Here is a 13321-nt window from a genome sequence, read left to right as displayed (position 1 = left end):
TACTACATGATACGTGATCTCTGAATGGTAATGCACTTTGGAATGGAAAAACCTCAACAGTTTAGGTTAGGCTTTTGGGAAGCATTAGCTAATTATAGCTTTTATAATCCACTCCATTTAGATCTAGTCTCCTGTTTGTAATAACTCAGATCATCCCCATCTTGCAACATCCCACACCATCACTTACTGGATACTCTTTTTTTCTGTAAATATATGTTTGAACTCTCAATTTTATTAGTTTAGCTTAACAAAGTGATAAGTTTTGGACTGCTGGCTGTTTCACTTTATTCACATGATGGTTTTCACCACAGATAAAAATTCAGAGAACAGTCATTATCTATGTATGTTCTAATCCAAATTAATAAATTATAAAAATCATTGCACATCCATGTTCAAAATTCCTAAGGCAATGCCCACATCTCTGACTCATTCTTCTTGTCATTAATTCTGGACATATTCTCTATACAGCACAATCTAACATTCCTGAATCTGTTCATAGAAAATAAATAGAATAAACCAGGAACTCAGTAGTCTTATCTAGTGTTCCAATATTTTTACAGTGATAGAGAAGTATTTTATAACATTCCAGTCACAGAACCATAAAAAGACTCAGATTAGAAGGGACCTGAGACAATCATCTAATGCAACCTCGTGCAGAAATAAAAACCTCAAAATATCTCACATGTATTTCAGAAAATATAATAAAATAGTTCATATTATTTTTAATTCGCATAAGAGCAGCTTTCATAATTCATTCTTAAAATGCTTGCTAAAATTTAATTTCACTTACTGATATAAAATTGGGAAAGAAGTAGAAGAACTGGTGTTTTCAGTAGTCTCTGGATGAAATACACTTTCAGAGTGGTTGGCCATGTAAAAAGAAATGTGTAGGGGTTAATGTATATGAACTATTAATGCACACCATATGCTGATGTTTAATAAAACAGCAAGGGAAAATAACATATCTGAAGTCCAAAGTCTTGAATTAGACAAAATTAACCTTCCTTCAAGGACAGCAACTTTTAGTGCAAAGGCAACAATAGCTTCATATGGCCAACTAAAAAAAACATTGAGAGCAGTACTTCTGTAAGAAAAACAGTGAACCTAAATTCAGTGGTTGCTGTATATGGCAGAGAGCATTACAAAGATGAGAAAAAGAGGGGTCATCCTTCATAGAAAATTAGTATCTCCATCAAAGTACAAAAGGATTAATGTAGAGGACAGAAACACTTCATTTCTGCCATCGAGCAAAGCTAAGATAACCTTTTTCTGTGTATACACATTAGAGATACTTAAGGTGTACAAGTGAGGCAGCCACAAGCTAGAACTCTGATCTTACCAGGTTGTCCTAACATACATTTAATTTCCATCTTCCCACATCTTCAGATCCAGTCTGGTCCCATATTATTCTACACAGATAATTTACTATAAATCCTCCATTTCTTGTTTGCATCTTACAGCCTCCTCTTCACTTTTTTTTTTTTTTGGTACAGTTTCTAAAACACAGAAGCCAAAATATCTTTATTTAGATCTGTTTTCTTGTCACTTCAAAAAGCTGTCAAAGACTGATGTTTTTGAGATCATCTGAGTGGTTTTAATCTTCCACTAAAGAAACACAGGGGTATAGTCCTTTCAAATAAGAGTGGGCATTATTCAAGACTCTGTTACTGGGAAGCATGAAATTGGGGTAAACTGCAAAGAAACAAACAGAATATTAATTCTTCACAAAGGCAAAAATTCAGATTTTTTAACCATCTGTCCTGTCAGATAAAGATGTTCTTCAGAGCTGAAGTGAAATGGTGGGGAGAGTCCTTCATGGTCTCCCACATTCCTGCTCTGTCAGCTTGCAATGGGATGGACAATGGCCAGGGAGATGGTAAGGGAGAGGGAGATTTTTTCAAGATTTCTTCTTTTCTGAATAGGTAGGAGCATGAATGTGCAGGAGTGCCATCATGCACCTGTCTCCATTCAGCAATACTCTCACTTTCTGCCTGCTGTCAAACTGGATCAACTCCTTGGCTGCTTGCCTCCATCTTAAGTCTGTCCACATTGTTTCAGGTTTTCAAGGCCATCTCTGAGAAGAAAACAGATGAAAAACTTACCTTAAACTGAAAGGAGACCGGCAGCCTGCTCTGTTGACCTGGGGCTCACACAATTCTCTCTGATGCTTTGGCAGTATACCAGAGTTTATTTTTTTGTGCTTCTGTGAGAGGAGTAGGATAACTAGGTAGTACAAAGTGTGCTTTCATAGTAGCAGGGAGCATGGAATATGTTAAATGGCAGCAGAAACTCAGGGAAACAGAGAAAGCATGCCATATTTTTCGACATTTTGAGACACATCATGGTTTTATCAAATATTCGCAAAAGCAGATGTTTATTTAAGAAGAGAAAAGTTATCAAGATTAATCTATTAAAAACAACTATTTCTGCCTCCTGTTTAGGAAGGTAAATCACAAGGATAGGGAGGAGGCATCACAAAGCTCACTCACATCCCAGTGGGATGTCCACTGTTGAAGATGGAATATGTATGATTTCTTACAAAAACTTTGTTCAATTTCTCTACATTTCTTATTAAATCTTGATCATTCCTTACATTCTCATACTTCAGTTTACATACTAGAATTTCCCAATTGGGATTCTTGTTAGTTGCACATCTATGAGAACTCTACACAGGGCTGAGGTGGAGGGGTTTTTAGTGCAAATACAGAAATGGAGTGTCTGTAGGTGACAGAGTTGTTCTAATGTCTCTGGGGTACTTGTGAATCCTGTGACATTCCCAAAGCTATTTCTGGTTCTTAAAAAATCTGATTATTAGGTTGCACATGCAGTAGGTTTCAAACATGCTCTAGTGAAAAAGGAAAGGTACCAACAAGACACATTGTGCAAGGCTGTCCATGCACCATCAAATAAGTGGATACACGTATGATAGAATCATAAAATCACAGAGTGTTGGAAGGGAACCTTAAAGATCATCTACTTCCAACCCCTGTGCAATGAGCAGGGATATTTTAATCTAGATCATATTTCTCAGAGCTCTGTCCAACCTTAAGCTGAATGTTTCCAGCGATGGGGCATCCACCACCTCTCTGGGCAATCTGTGCCAGTTTTTCTGCACTCTCTTTGTAAAGAAGTTCTTCCTTTTCTCTAATCTGAATCTACCATCTTTTAAATTATAACATTACCCATTGTCTTACTGCTACATGCCCTACTAAAGAGTTTATCCCCATCTTTCTTATATGTCTCCTTAAAGTACTGAATAGCTGCAGTGAGGTCTCCCTGGAGCCAACTCTTCTCCAGGCTGAAAAAGCACAACGCTTTCAGCCTTTCTTCATAGGAGAGGTGTTCCAGCTCTCTACTCATTTTTGTGACTCCCCTGTGTTATACTTGCTCCCACAGATCTGTGTCCTCCATGCGCTGGGGTTCCTAGGGCTGTACTCCGGTACTCCAGGTGGGAATCTCATGAGAGCAGAGGGGTAGAATCACCTCCCTGCTGGCCAATCTTCTGGTGCAGCACAGGATATGGTTGGTTTTCTGGGATGTAAGTGCACATTGCTGGGACATTTCCAGCCTCTCATCCACGAAGATCTGCCACGAAGGTCTGTTCCATTATACTGCCAGGTGGTAGATCTGACAAGACAGTAGTTCCCAGGATCCTCCTTTATGCCCTTTAGAAAAATGGGTGCGAGGTTTCCATTTTCCAGTCACTTAGGACTTCACTTGACTGCCATGATTTCTCAAATGTCATGGAGAGTGGCTTGGCAGCTACATCAGGCTGTTCCCTCAGGGCTATGGAATTTATTTCAACATCCCATAGACTACTGTATGCTCAGGTTCCTCAAGTGATCACAAACCTGATCTCTAATCATGAGAAGGATTTTACTCCTCTAGTTCCTGTCTTGCAGTTTGGATACTTCTACAACTTGCACTATGCTTGTGGAGCTTAATGTGGAACAAAACAAGAGAGAACACTGCTTGTGTAATAAAACCTTAGAACAGAAATCAGCTAAGCTACCATTGTGATGCACAAATATGCTTATTTGCATAGGTACAAATCTCAATTTTACATTTGCAATAAAACTTTAATGTGTTGCTTGTGAAGGTGTGTTTCCAGCAGCTCAGTAGCTCAAAGAGAAAAATAGTTTAAAATAGTAGCAAACAGTTGAAACTGAAATTGTTATTTTTTTCCCCTGTTCCTTTGTTATTAAGAATTCTATTTGAGAAATTGTGAAAGAAGCACTGTATCCCTCACTGGCTCATAGATTTTATTCTTTGTGGCTATCACCAATGTGGACAGTAAAATTAAAAGGTATGGTAAATTACAGGCAGAATATTCAGCCAGTAATATAGACAAATAAGCTTTGAATTAGGTTTCAAGCAGTATTTGATGAAAAAAAAATGTTCAACAATAATAAAAAGAACAATAACCTTTCCAGTAACCATATACTTTTTGGTTTTGTACTTCTGTTTTGATAGAAGAGTTAGTACTTTTGCTACCCATTGTTTCAGAAGAAATAATGAATTTTAATGCTTCATCACCGAGAAAAGAAAAAAAAATACATCTCAAAAGTTCTGTTGCTCCTGTTTTTCACTGACAAATCTCTCAGGTGATGAGAAACAAAAAATCTTCTTAGCCACCAGATGCAATTTACAATGAAAACTGAGTTAAATATTCTGTAGCATTTTGACAAAAATTTTCATATCACAAAAATATTTTGTACAACAAATTTACCCTATAAAAATTGCTATGCTAGAAGATGTCTTTGAACTGTTCCATTTTACCCATGTTTCAGGCCAAAAGTATTCAGGCTGAGGCTTATTGCTATTCCTTCACTGTGCTCCAGTCAACAGCATAGGGCACAGCTCCCCACTGAAAGGCTCCAAACTGGAGATAGTGTGACTCTGCCTAATTCTGATTAAAATATATTCTATCAGGAACAATGTTTTGATTAAAACAATGCAGTTTCAACAGTCAGTGACACCTCTGAAAGAAGGCATTTCTCTTGCTATTTATTCAGTAGTCAATTCTGTACAAAATAATGAGATTTAGTTAATGCCTAATGCAACTTCCAGAATAAATGCTATCACAAATCACTGAAGTATTGGAGAATTATGGATTGGTTTGGTAAGAACTTTAAAGGTCATCCAGTTACAACCCCCCTTCCATGGGCATGGTCAGGGAACCTTCCACTAGACCAGATGGCTCAGGGCCGCAGCCAACACTTGGCCTTGCACACTTCGAGATATTCGCAACCTTTTTGGACAGCTTGTTCCAGTGCCTCACCACCCTCACAGCAAAAAATTTCTTCATAATATCTAATCTAAACCTACCCTCTGTTAGTTTATAGCCATTCCCTTTGTCCTGCCACCACACACCCTTGAAAAAAGAACTAAAATTTTTTGGAACTACAAAAATTGAGTACATTTGGTTACCTTGGACAAAGATCTGCTCCAAACATACAGTGCCACAGATACAGCTCAAATTGATTCTCAAGCAATAGCAGTGACATACATACATATATATATATGTATAGGTATGTATGTATGTACATACATACCTGGCAAAGCTATGCTCAAACTCATCCACAGTTCCAGCTGAAGTGTGCAAATCATGAACACGTGTCATTCAAGCAACCATTTTCAGCAAACTATGATTTTCAACTTCAGGTCCAAAACTCTGGGGTCTGTGGTCTGTGGATTCTTTAAAATGTGAAAAACGAGCAAGAGGAACGTGCCTGCTTGGTGAAAACCCCTAATGTAGGAAAGGTAAAATATACCAACATAACAGTCTGTCTTCCTCTTTTGTATTTCTATAAATCTATGAGTCTGCTGTCATCATATATGATGTTTTCATGTTAAGATACAAAGTTAAAAGGAAAGGCAAAAACGTAGAACTACTCTGTCCTTTCTAATGTTGTTTAATGTTTTGTCAGTATAATATACTGCAAAATATTTTTATTATAATTTCCTGTCCACCTACAAATCTCTTCTGTTATCTAAACATACATATTAGTTGCAATTAAATACATTTCCTGAATATGATGTGCATGATGACAACAATGAAGTTTTTTGTTATTTGCTGGAAAATATGGACTAATATTCCTAGTACCCAGTTACAAGAAAAGATGATGAATACTTCAGTATTTGGATGCAAATTTTTTCCTTGCTTCAGATTTTTGCTGTTCTTTTAATTGGGACAGGGAGTTAAAGGCTGCAGTTCTATTGTTTTTATATATATTGATGCACTATATTTCACAACTTAAAATATATTCTCAGTTAGCATTAAAAGCCTAAAACTATAGGCCATAGCAGATAAAATTCCCCAGTTAAGAGGACAATTTCCCTAACACAGAGGAGCCAGGTTTGGTCCTACCCGCAATAGCAGCTGTACACACACAAACTGAGCTGTATTCTGACATTAACAAAGCCCAGTGCATGCAGCAGGTGTGGGGTAACATGAGACAACAGCTCTTCCATAACCATCAGGGCCCTATCTCACACCTTTATGCTGTAGACCAATGTTTACTATGACTTATTTTATTTTAAGGTGATCCTTATCTCTTGCACCAGGATGGCCAGAGCTTCCTCAGATCAAGCAGTAACTGGTTGCTTGGAAGCACCCTCCTATTTCACTCCAGAACTTTCATGACTTTGCAACTTTTCCCCACTGGTTACAATAGCTGTATGGGAAGATTGTCTAATACAGTATTTAATTTTGACCAGACCATTACAAATAACAGTATCTCGATTCTTTGTAAATGTTAAATAAAAAAAGTCACTACAAGAGCTGATGAAATATTTAGTCAGAATGTTTGCAGAGTTTTTTTCACAAATCAATACACTATTGAGATATGTAGTATCTGAAAATTAAAAAATGGAAAAATAATTTCAATGTAAATATGATAATATAATATTTTTCAGAAGAGCTTTCTGGGTTTTTTCCTGACTAGCATTTTAAAAATAAGACTGTTTTTCATTCATTTCTATACTATGTTCATTTTTAACTTCATACTCTCAAATAACATCAGTAGGTGTCCTGCTGTGCATAAACCTAAACACATCTATAATGTTTTGCAGGTTCAGAGCTTTAGACATTAAAATTTTGCACACATTCATCCAGAAAGCCGGGGATCCACTTCTATTTATTCTGTGAAGGCTTTGCCAAGGCTATCACATTTCATTAATCCCAGTTTCCTGGAAGGGTGCTAACAATTTCCCTGCAGAGTGGGGTAGCCTAAAATGTGTAGACAATAATCAGTGGTTGATGGAATACAGGGTTGTTTTTTAAGAAGTGTATTAACATTCATTATCCTCAGCCTTTCTATGCCCTGTGCTGCTGGGACATTTTTTGTTGTTTCTGTCTCAGCAATTTAGTCCCATAAGTTCTAACGTATTGGAAAAACATGACAACATCTGGACTACAAGAACAGTGGAGGAATGCACAAGAGCCACAAAAATAAACTGCTTTAAAGCATATTATTTTAACTTAAATTTTTAAAATATTTGTTTCCATCCCTATGGCAATTTACAAAAACCTCTTATTTTTGGAAAAAAGATTTCAGTGCTCTATGAGTGCAGGTACTTTCTCCTAGCATGAAGTTGCTGTAGAAAAAGCCTTGAAATGAGTTTTGTTAGCTAGATAAGGGATCTGAAAGAGGTTGCCCAAATGGAAAGAGCTGTGCAACAAGCAGTAAGCTTTCAGCCACCCTTTCTAAGCTGCATTTCTTAAGACTTTCCTTAAAGTCAAACCTAATTTCTTTGCCATCTGGAGAAAGGCTTATTGCACAGCCGCACTGTAACTTCAAGAATTAAAAAAATTGAGAAGTCTATTCAAAAAAACACTGGACTCTTTTTCCTTGAATCCTGGCTCTTGGACTTTGCATGAGGTCAAGAGGTCCTTCATAACATTAAACTTACTCTCTGCATTCACATAGAAGAAAAATAAAAAGGAGTTGACAGTTTTTTATTTAAAGTTCTAAGAATCAGCAGAATCAGAATTCATTTTCTTTAATTAAGAAATACTTGCAATTAAATATTTTAACAACAGTGATAGGTTCATAGCTAAAAGCTGAAGTGCACTTAAGGATGTAGAAATAGAAAACAGTAATGGCAGGAATCATAAGCCAGTTGTGTTGGGTTTCAAGAAGCAAAGCAGTTGTTGTGTCAGTCACACACAAGCTGCTGCATTAAACCAGAGTCTAGAATTACTTTATAGCCAGGCTGATGTGACAGTGAAAAGGTCACAGTTCTGAAATCTTGGCTCCTCTTCCATGAGATCATTTTACCGAATCTCTGCCATCCTCACCTTTTGCAGAAAGAATATTTTTCATAGTCATAAAATTGACATTGATTATCTGATCAAGCAAAAGAAACTGTGGTAATATTTCCAAATTATATTCCCATTGCATCTGTATCACAAGATAATATTTATATTTCCTTTGGTATTATTCCTAAAACTTCATTCCTTTCTTAGAAAAATTAAAATTACCTTGCCCCACTCTTCTGTATTCTTTGTCACTGAATTTCTTTATATTATATTGTCCATCTATCATGCTGTAATGCACCATCTGTTTCACAGAAACCATAAATACATTTTCAAATCTCTCTGGGTTAGTCCCATCTAACTAGTCACTTTCTTTTTCAGTAGTTCAGCTGATAGTTCTTGACTGCAGGCAGAAGGTCTTTGATAACTACATATAACGCCATATATAAAGCTATAGATAGATATATAACTATAGAACTTTGATAAGTCTATACAACTAACTCACAGTAACAAATATAGTCTACAGATAACTGATGGCAGACAAGAAACTGAGGGGTCTCTCTCATCCTGCCATGACTGTGAACAATGGCAGATGATTTGGTGCTCTAGCTCTCTTAGAAGTGAAGGAACTCTTCTCCTCCATTATTATCAGGAGCAATGATAATTGATATCAGATCTGGTCAAAAGTCAAAATTTCTGTTCTGCAAGATGCACATTCTGTTTCAAAATGGCTGATATCATTTTAGTAATCTGACTTGGATCAAAGACTAAGCAGTCGAAGCTGTCATTCAGCAGACATTTTGGTGTTAATTTTTCTTTGAACATTTTCTATTCTGATGAAACATAATTTCTGAACAACCCAAAAAAAATGAACAGACAATTGCAATCCGCCTATGACTGAGAGGTACCTGAAAGTTGTCATATCCCTAATCACCACTGCAACAAGTTTTACAGGTTAGAACACAACTTGCACAATGGTGCCTGAAACTGCTGACGTCAGCTGCGGACATCTGCAAAGGCAGATATCAGTAGTTTCCCATTACTGAGAATAGCCTGTAAGAAAAACAGGAAAATGTCAACAGGTTCCAGTTTTGCAACTCAGGATGACAAGGCAAGTCTTACATAATCTACGATAAACTTTATTTTATATAGAAATAATTACTCCATACACTCTGTTCAAATGTTTACAAATATAGATAATACCACAACTACTTAACTACACTGCAGTACTTATCAAGCATAAGGTCCTAAAAATGCAATTCTGCTTTTAAGTATGCATGAGACAGAGTTTAGCCAGGCAAAATACCATATGTGTTAGCAGAACGTAGCTTTAAAACAGCCAGGTATCAATCCCCAAAAATTGCCTTGAAGATTCCCAACAGTATAAAAATGGCATGAGATCATTCCCAAAACATCTGAAGCTGGTAGAACTTGGTAGGTTTTGGACCTTCTTTCTAATTAAGAGCATTGCTGGTTGTATTACTGAAGTATGTAATAATATATTGACCATTTTCTTGAACACTGATTGTTGTTTACCACCACTAAGAGCTATGGAGATTGACTATTTTTTAGTGATTTTTCAAAATCAGTATTCTAAAATCTTCATATAAATTTCTTAAATCACTGATATGGATTTTAAAAAAGGCTGAGCACCCACTGCTTTCTTTGTAGGCTTCATTTTTATATCATAATTATCTTTTGGGTTATTTAGTGTAAAGGTCTTTTGACAGTATATGGACAGTTAGAATGATTTGAATTTTAATTTGGCATCTAACTCACATCTGTTTTAATATTTGTAATGAATCAAAAAGTAAAGATTTTCTGTAAAGATAAGGAAACCACACTGTTTCCTTATTACAACTTCTTATCATAGTTTCTCATGCCATTCTGAAGTCATGTGAAATCAATAAAGGCTGGTTAGAAAATGCTAATATCTTTACTCTTTGAGCAGACATATAAAAACCGTTACATAAGCTAGAAATTCAGAACAAATTCAAATCAGAGATCTTTTCTTAACAATTTTCATTGGCACCAGTAGCATTTTTTAAAAGAGGACAGCACCTTGCAAGGAGAAAAAAAGGCAAGTTTGAGCTGCAGTTATCAAGGCAACAATGGTGAAAGTAATAAAGCAATCTTTCACAGAAAACCAGATTTTTTTAATAATACATTTATTTATTTAATTGTAGCAATAATAAGTTACATGGATTATATATCAAGTATCTTTATTATGTATACAGTTCCATGGGAAAGTGACATCAATTTAGTACTGGTACAGAATTAGAAGCAGAAAACTTCAATTACTTATTTTGCCTGGGACCTCAGCACTGGCATATGTTATACTCTATTGCCAGTGGAGATGTTCAGTCTCCTACAGATACTAAAACTAAATATGTAAAAAAAAGATCTGCTGTGCATCACTTGGAAACTTTCCAGGTGCAAAGAGATCATTGGTGTTGGACTTTCATTCCATATGAAATTTAAGGATAAAGACAACCCCTCGGGTTAGTAAAAAGGAGGCCTGAAGAGGGGGATACAAGATTTCTTTTTTCATTCTCTTTTTTAAAAATTTATATAGAACGACTATTTTCTTTTCAGGAGTACTTATATAGATTAGGAAATGGTTTCTAATTCTGTTATACTAGTTGGCAAAACCTTTTAAATGTCAGAGAAGATCCAAACTATGTTCTTTAAGACTAGGACATGTTGGCAAGTGTTCTTGTGTCAATGGTAAAAGGTAATTTCCCGGTAGAAAACCTCCAGGACACTTACTGGTTTGGGTAGGGGAACGTAGGAGGAGATTTTTAAACATAGTTACTCAATTGTGTCTTTTTTTTTTTTTAATCTACAGTGGGAGGTTTATACATATGCAAAAGTTACACTATTAACCCATATGAAAACACTCTGGACTAAGGGAGTTTTTTCCCCTTTGGAGAGTCTTATTACTTTGATAGCAAAGGAGATTTCTTTCTGCAGATGTGTGATGTTGCAAATGCAACTCCAGGTAGATATTTCTAAGCATCATGCACAATTACAGGTACCTATCACTACAGTGGAAATCAGTACACTTTTATGTGCTTGTAGGCAAAGAATTAATGGTAATGACCGATAAGCAATGTCAGTAACATCTGAGTACACCTGGGGCAGCTCATACTCTAAGTTCAGAAAACACCAAATACCTATAAATGTTACTTCTGTGAAGAAATAGACCTTTAAACCACTGCCATACTCTCTGGAGTAGAAGATGTATTCACATATATTTCTCCTGAATTTGGAAACTGTGTCAAAGAGACTTTCAGATTTACTCTGACTGATGCACTCATATACATACGTAGAATTAAAACCTTCAATGACTTTGTCTTAACTGCGTAAACTGTCAGGTTTTTTTCTCTAGATACTTAAAAATAATCTCATGTAAAAAGTATGAATAGAGAGAAAACTGCTTGCACAGTATAAAAATCTTTGAAATCTATAACTTAGCTTTCAGGAAGACTTTATTGATTGATAAAGCTTTTACCATACTTCGTGCATTTGCAAGGCTGACTGGAGGACCCCTCTCTGGAACACAAATGTTGCAGCAGTTTCATTTCCATTCCAAACTAATGAGCAAGGCTCAGAGTGCACAGTGGATGGAAGGAAATATGCCCCAGAGGCAGAGTCAATGAAAGAAAAGACAAAGTCAAGTTTTTAAGGTCTGTTCACATATATCATCCATAGGAAAAAAAAAAAAGCATTTGCAGATAGCTTTGGTAGTTATTTTATTTTACAAAAGCAATACCATCCCTGCATGTGCAAAGTTGACCTTGCAAAAACAAATTGGGCTATGTTGACTGTGCTTATTAAGCTAAATTTAGATAATCTAATCCATATTTAAATAGTGAAATAGGGCTGTAAGGTACAGGTATAAAAGTAAATAACCTGTGGTAAATGTTTAAAAGGTCACTGCACAAGTACATTGAGCTTGATACTACATCATCTGCTTTTCAGAGAGCCTGATCACCCGATGCCCCACTATAATTGTAGCTGGAGCTCCTCAAAGCTACAAGCATGCTGATCACTGCAAGGTGGTTGGGTTTGTTGGTTTGGTCCTCCTTGCTTTTCAAGGACAGGAGGCAAAAGGACATGTTGAAAGGACATTGTTCGAGCACATGTTGCAAAAAAAGGCAACATAGAAGAAATTAATGAAGCAAAGAGGGGAAAAAAGTTATCTAGAAAGGGCTCCAGCAGCTGTTCCAGTACATTAAATGTAATTTCAGATAATGAAACAATGTCTGTTTTACAAAAATTTAAAACCATCTCTAAAATAACAGGTTTTGTTTTCCAGTGCTTTAAAGTCCTGCTAATAGTCATCAGCATACACAAATTATTCACGTTCATTCTATGTAATGTTATCTTTGGCAGCTTTTTAGATTTTATGAACATTCCAACACGAGAAACTAAGGACATGGATTATACATCTTTCATCCAGGATTAGGAAAACACAGCCAGAACTACCTCCCTTTTCTCTTGCCAGAGTGATCAAGTTATCTCACTTGATACAGCCAAGATAAGAAAGAGGTGTCCCCTTAGAATTGCTTTCAGTTGTCAAGAGATAGTGCACTTCAGCTGTATTTAAGCAGTGCATGATTAAGTGTTTAATAGTTTGTTTTGAATCAATAGTTTAAAGTATGTTGAACCAATAAAGATGTTAAGTTGAAAATATAGCAATTCAGATTTAAAATTAAATGGAATTAGAAACAAAAAGGGATTGAAATCAGAATTTTAAGATTATGACTATTATATGATAATTTCCATGTTCTGTTTCTATATTTTAGGATCTCCTCCTTGTATTTTAAGAAGATTTTAAATTTTCTCTTGTGATGTTGCTGAAACATTATACAAGTAATCCAGGACTAGTCTATTGCCATTACTAAGAATTGCTAAGCATATTCATAGGTGAGATGGCATTTAAAGAAATTCTTATGCTTTCCAAACTGAAAGTTCGTATTCCACAGGAAAAAAAGGGAAAAAAAAAAGCTCAAGATACAATACTACAGTATACAACACTAGACTAAACAAAATTCC

Source organism: Camarhynchus parvulus, chromosome 2, assembly GCF_901933205.1.
Source record: "Camarhynchus parvulus chromosome 2, STF_HiC, whole genome shotgun sequence".
NCBI classification, from domain to species: Eukaryota; Metazoa; Chordata; class Aves; order Passeriformes; family Thraupidae; genus Camarhynchus; species Camarhynchus parvulus.
The sequence above is the reverse complement of the archived record's forward strand: the minus strand, read 5'-3'. Positions refer to the sequence as shown.